Source organism: Dasypus novemcinctus, chromosome 28 (genome assembly GCF_030445035.2).
Source record: "Dasypus novemcinctus isolate mDasNov1 chromosome 28, mDasNov1.1.hap2, whole genome shotgun sequence".
Taxonomy (NCBI): Eukaryota; Metazoa; Chordata; class Mammalia; order Cingulata; family Dasypodidae; genus Dasypus; species Dasypus novemcinctus.
In genome coordinates this window covers 24,280,490-24,286,914 of record NC_080700.1, presented here as the reverse complement: position 1 = coordinate 24,286,914, position 6,425 = coordinate 24,280,490, and positions in this window count along the sequence as shown.

The following is a 6,425-nucleotide window of genomic DNA, read 5'->3' as shown; positions in this document are numbered from 1 at the left end:
TTTCTTCCCAAGTTCAGCTATGGGCTATCAAGCCTATGGTGCGTCTCTTCAGCCTCGAGCTGCTCTGTGGGTCCAGCCTCCTGGGGACTTTGGGTTTCAGCTTTGGCTGCCAGTGACCCCTGAGTCCTCTCTCACATGGCAGGGTAAAAAATGGCGGCTTCCTTTCTCTCTCTCTCTGTCTCTCTTTTATATAAAGCTCCAGTGAGAGGACAGAGGCCCTACCTGAGTCATGCCAATCAAAAGGGCCCTACACCCTTTTTGGGATTCATAAAAGAACTTCAAACTGCCACAGTAGGGGTTTCAGAACTCATTTCTCTGAATATTAGTGTTCTGGAATGGTCTACCCCCAAGGGTGTAGATTCATCATCAATCTCAAAGGCATGGCTTTCCAAGCCTGCCATTTGGCTGGGGCAACCTGGCACGCTAAAGAGGGAGAATCAGCTCAGTCTTCACATTTATTTCACTTCTGCTCTGTTGACCAGAGTACACTGCTTACGGCCTCATTTCTCTTCTCCCACCTGGAAAAACGATATGACTCATGCTAATTTGTAAAATTATGGGTAGTCAGATTGAGTTGTGAAGCATCCCTCTAAAAGCAAAACTGTCCATGTGACAAAAAGATCCTATACTTCAAGGGCTGCCCTGGAAATTAAATGTCCTTTACAAAACAAGAATGTGGGGTTTATAAGATGTCTATATCAAACCAAATCTACAAATACTTACTAAGGGGTACTAATCATTACAGGGGAATTATTACTTTAAAAAAATAAATAAACATATATGATTATAGAGAATCAAAACCCACCCTATCATAAAATCCAAGTACATTCAGCGCACCAAGATAGAAAGAAGTCTGTGCAATTAATATGGGATTGCAGGATGGTAGGGAATCTTCTGGAGTCAGATCTGACATCTTCTGGTTTTGTGATTTTTGTCAAAATACACGAATGGTAGAGGCTTGATTCACTCAACTGTAAAAGGGGGAGAATGCTTCCTTCTAGGGTTGCTGTAACACAAAGCTTGGCAAATATGAATAATAATGAATGGTGGATAAGAATAATGTGGCAAGAACAAATACACTTGTAGTAAACGACAGAGATTCACAGAAATATACAGAAGTCTCTTAAAAATTTCTAAGCATGTAAAATTCCCTACAAGACTAAGGGTGAAAAGAATACACAGTTCACACGAGTGGAAATAAAAGTCATCAATGAAGAGTAGGAAAAAATAAAACTTCTTTACTCACTAGTAATAAAGGACAAAATAAAGCAAACATCAAATACCATTTTACCACTTTTAAAAAATATATTTTTATTAGAGAAGTTGTGAACTTACAAAACAATCATGTACATGTGTGGAATTCCCATACAGTACCCTCCCATCAACACACTGCCTTGTTGTGGAACATTCGTTACACATTATGAGGTAATATCATCAGACTAACTATGGGCCATACCGTACATTTGTCATATTTTTCCACACCCCCCTATTATCAAAGCAGTACATCACTGGCATTGATACAAGAATATTACAGAGTTGCTGTTAACTATAGTCCACAGGCTACATTAATTGTATTTTTCCCATGCTTCTCTACACTCTTACTGCCTTGCAATAGTTACGTATATTTATTCTAGTTCATAAAAAGACATTTTTGTGTTTGCACTAGTAACCACAATTCTCATCCATCTTTGGGTTCACTGTGTTATTCAGTGTCTAAATTATTCTCTAGCTTTCTTTCTATTGACATTTACTTCCCCAGACTACCTTTTTCAGTCACAATCCCCTTTATAAACCAGCTGCTACTCACTATATTGTGTTACCATCAATTCTCCATTTCCACACTTTTACAGTCAAGTTAATTAAAACTGCTACGTAATTAAGCATCAGTCGTTCTTTTCAGCCCTCCTCGTATCACCTTATAACCTATACTGTAGGTTTTAACTCCACGCATGTAGCAACACTTTTAAACAAACAAAAATGAAGAAAAAAAAATAAAAAACAAAGTGCTGGGGAAGCCACAGTTAACTAGGAATATCCAGGAATTCCTGATGGCTGTGTGAATTTGCTGATTATTTTAGAAGAGAATTTGGTAATTGTTACCAAGAGCCATACTTCTCTACCCATAATCTGTTCTTGAGAATTAAATAATTTAAATTAAGGGGAAACCATCCTTTTAATGAGGCTTGTAGAGAAAATTATAAGAATGGAAAATGTAAAAAACAAACTTAATACAGGATGAGTTACTCTGTCAAAGAATACTAACTCTATAACATATCAAATGGTGATTAAAAGATTAAAAATGCCATAGTGCATATGGAATAACATTAAGCAGAATATAATGAAATAATTAACTTCAACTATCTAAAAAAATTACATAGCTCTAGATAGATAAGTATGAGATGAAGCTACAGAGAAATACGATTCATTATATAAGGTAAAGGAATTTGGATATAATTATCTGTATTATCTTACTAATAAATATATTAAAACGTGTAACAAATTTTCTTAATTTCTCCATCTTACATGTTAGGAATTTATAACCCCTCATGATTCATTTGGCATTGGACCTATATTAGGGTGTAAAAATCCAATTTGGGCTTTGGGTTAAGACACAGGCTGTGTCCTCTTTGGGACATTTCTTGACTCAATTTAGAAATTCAGATCATGTATATTTATCTCTCCGAGGGAAACTTGATTCTCTCGGGCTTCACACGTGATTCCCTGAAAGTCTTTTAAATGCTGTAAGAACTCCATTTTGTAAATCTGCTAAGTCATGCTCTGCTGTACCTTAAAACCATCTCAAAGGTCACGAGTTTCCAAGCAGAGAAGGGAACGTGGACTAGGAAAGCACTAACTGAAACCTAAATAACTGACAAGAACGCGATGCCCTCAACTCGCCGAAACAGAATCGTTCAGCCCTTCACCTGATTTGGGGGTTCTGAGGAACCCGCTAAGTTTTACAAATGGCAGAAACACTTTTCACCAAGCAGTAGGATCACATCATCCACGCGCGTGTGAAGAGGAGCTATTTTGCGTCCCTGAGTTCTAGTTACACATCCACGGCCTGGAAGCCTTGTTCTCAGAAGTCACTGTCATCAAAAGGGTACAAATACAGCAGTGGGCCGGCCACTGTGCCTGGCTGGCAGCTGCACGCTGCTCTGTCATGGGGAAACTGCGGGCTTTTTCTGGGTCTGGTATGTCCATGAGCCCTGCCTCCTGCCCTTCCTTCTCCCAGAATTTTGTCCATCCGTAAAATCAACCCAGGTCTGAGCACATCTTCCCAGCCCACTTACCTTCACAGGGTCTTCGATAGCAGGTGTCCTTTGGACCGTTTTGTTTTTATGCTCATCTTTCTATGGTTCACTTCTAGAAATGAATGGGTGCCTCAAGCCTAAATGACAGCCTGCCTCCCGTGGAGGTCTGTATTTATTGTGTGGTCTCACCCAGTATCTGCCCCACAGGACATCAGGGGCTATGGAAGGGATGGCACAGAGAGGAGGAGGTCTATGAATTCCTTAAAGGTACTCAAAGTTTGCCTGGGGACAGATACGGTGGCTGCCCACCAACAGCAAAGCATAACAAGTCCCAAAGGGGTTCAGTCCAACCGTGGAGATGACCCCCCTTTGCCAGCGATGGGTTTAGGCTTTGGCGGGCACGTCTCCTTCCAGAGCAATGGGATTGAAAGGAAGTTTGGGGAAGCAAATTTGGCTCAACTGATAGAGCGTCCGCCTACCGTATGCAAGGTCCAGGGTTCAAACCCCGGGCCTCCTGACCCATTTGGTGAGTTGGCCCACCCACAAGGCTGATGCATGCAAGGACTGCTGTGCCACGCAGGGGTGTCCCCCACATAGGGGAGCCCCACGTGCAAGGAGCTCGCCCCGCATGGAGAGCCGCCCTGCATGAAAAGAAAGTGCAGCCTGCCCAGGAGTGGCACCACACACACGGAGAGCTGACGCAGCAAGATGACGCAACAAAAAGAGACACAGATTCCCGGTGCTGCCAAGAACACAAGTGGACACAAAAGAACACACAGCGAATGACACAAAGAGCAGACAATAGACGGGGGGAGGGGAGAGAAGTAAATAAAAAATAAATCTAAAAGAAAAAGTAAGGCGGTAAGCTGGGGCGCTCCTGAGAAGGTGGCTCCCACTTATTGACCAGGACTTCTCTGGGCTGGTCGCCATCATCGTCAAACTTCCACGAGAGGCCGGGGACTGAGTCGGCCATTCCAGGACCATGGAGCAGAGCTGACGTGGGAAACGGGGCAGGGGGGGAGATGCCGAAGCTCCTGGGAGGTGTGATCGAGCCGCCTCCCTAACCAAACCTTCTTGGTTGACTTCCTGTTCCGTGATATGAAGGCCCTTAGTTCTCAAGTCACTTTTAATAGAGTTTTCTCTATTTTTGAGGCTGATGGATGAAATATGCATTCGACAGTTCAGTTTCATTAGATGATAAATGGATGAGACATTCTACCCCACCCCCCAGCAAAGGGTAGGTGATCCATAAATGTTGGTTGACTGACGATTAGATTGAAGCACAGAGGGCCCTTGGAAATGCCTTTGAGTAAGCCAGGCGCTATGGGAATTGGGTTTGCAAATTTGTAATTTCCACACTCCAGCCCAGTGCTCAACATTCTCAGGCCTCTGGAAGAGGGAAGTGAGAAGCCAGACTGAGAGAGCAAGGAGGGGCCTTAACGCTGACCTGAAAGAGGTGCCAGAGGGGACCCCGCCGGCCATTTAGGTTCCACTTCACTGGTGGGGGGACGGCGATCAAGTTCCTTCGTCATCAAGAGCTTGGAAGACCGGTAGATCTCAACCCAGAGCCAACTCTGCTTTGCTGTGTTGAGAAGGATTCTGAAGCCATGCCTCAATTTAGCTGGGAACTGTGCCTTGATTATTAAGTCTCCCGTAGACACATTCGTGTCATCTCCTTGTCCTCCCCAGCTAGGCTTTGGTTCTTGCCTTTCTAGAGCAGAAACCTCAGGGAACCGCTCCAGAGCAGAGACTCTCAAAAGTGGGTTCCGCTACCTCTTGAAAAATACTCATCTTCCTTCGATGTATTTCCCTGTTCAAAAACCAATCTTCCAAATTCTAGGCAATGTTTTCTCCAGGAGACAGCGCAGATGTGAGATGGTATTTCGTCAGTCTCCCCTTGTAAATAAGAGTAACGTCTTCCTCAGATGGTGGTGGAAACTCCTACCTCTTCCCTCCTGGTCAGAAGTTGCCCTTCTGCTAAGCTGCCTTTTCTCCCCAGAGGTACGAGACAGCACAACAAAGTCAAGAGCACGCCTCGGCCCCAGGAGGTCCCGGGTTCAAATCTCAGTCACGGCTACTACGTGATTGCTTAACCTTTGGTACCATCCCACGTCAAAGGAAGACACGGCTCTGGTGTTCTGTGCGATTGGGCGGTTCTGACTCGGTGCAGTTACCTTTAGTTCCATGCATCTCCGAGGACGTGCTCTGCTCACCTTGACCGTGGGATACACCAAGGCCCCCAGGATTCAGCCTCTAAAGGGATGAGTTGCATAATGGGTAAAGTGCTGAGTGGCCCAAAGAGCTAGGAGAGCGCCCGCCGGGTTCACAGGGGAGAGGAAGTGGGCTCCACTGGGCTTCCAAGGGTGGGGGTGGGCAAGCCTCACCCTGCAGGGGAAGGGAGAGGACGGCCTGAGGGACACCCTGGAAGGGTCAGTGGTCCACTCGGGTCTCAGGAACAGAGAACCTCCTGCACCTGGCCGAGAAATGTGTATTCTGCTCCGAGGAGGGAAGGCTTGGAGTAAGAAAATGACATTTCATTTTTTAACTTTTTAAAAGATACTTAGATGATACAAGTGTCACATAAAAAATACAGGGGGTTCCTGTATGTCCCGCTCCCCGCATTTTCCCACATTAACATCCCTCATTCGTGTGGTACATTTGTTGCAATTGATGAACACATTTGCCACACAGCGTGGATTGTAGTTCACACTCTCTCCCACCCAGCTCTGTAGGTGACGGCAGGCTATATATCATGGCCTGTATCTGGCATTGCAATGTCATTCAGGACAATTCCCAAGTCCCCAAAATGCCCCATATGGCACCTCTTTTTCCCTCTCCTCCCCTGCACCCTCCCGCGGCCACCGTCTCCACATCAGTGATATAATTCCTTCCACCGCAAGAAGCCCCACAAGTCTATAGGAGAATACCAGTAAGTCCGCTCTAGTTCATGGTTTTGGGAAGAGTTATGGGGCTGCAGAGAGGCAGAAAGCAGGGGGGCCGGGGAGCCTGGAGACCACGAGGCTCATGGGGCAGGCGGGGGTTCTGACAGCAAGGGGCCTGGGCCCCCCTCGAGGCTGTCCACACCACAGGCCGCCAAGAACAAGCACGGGGCAGGGCGGCTCCCCCCCTGCTCTTTTCCCTTCCCTCCCCTCTCCTCCCTTCCCTCCTCTC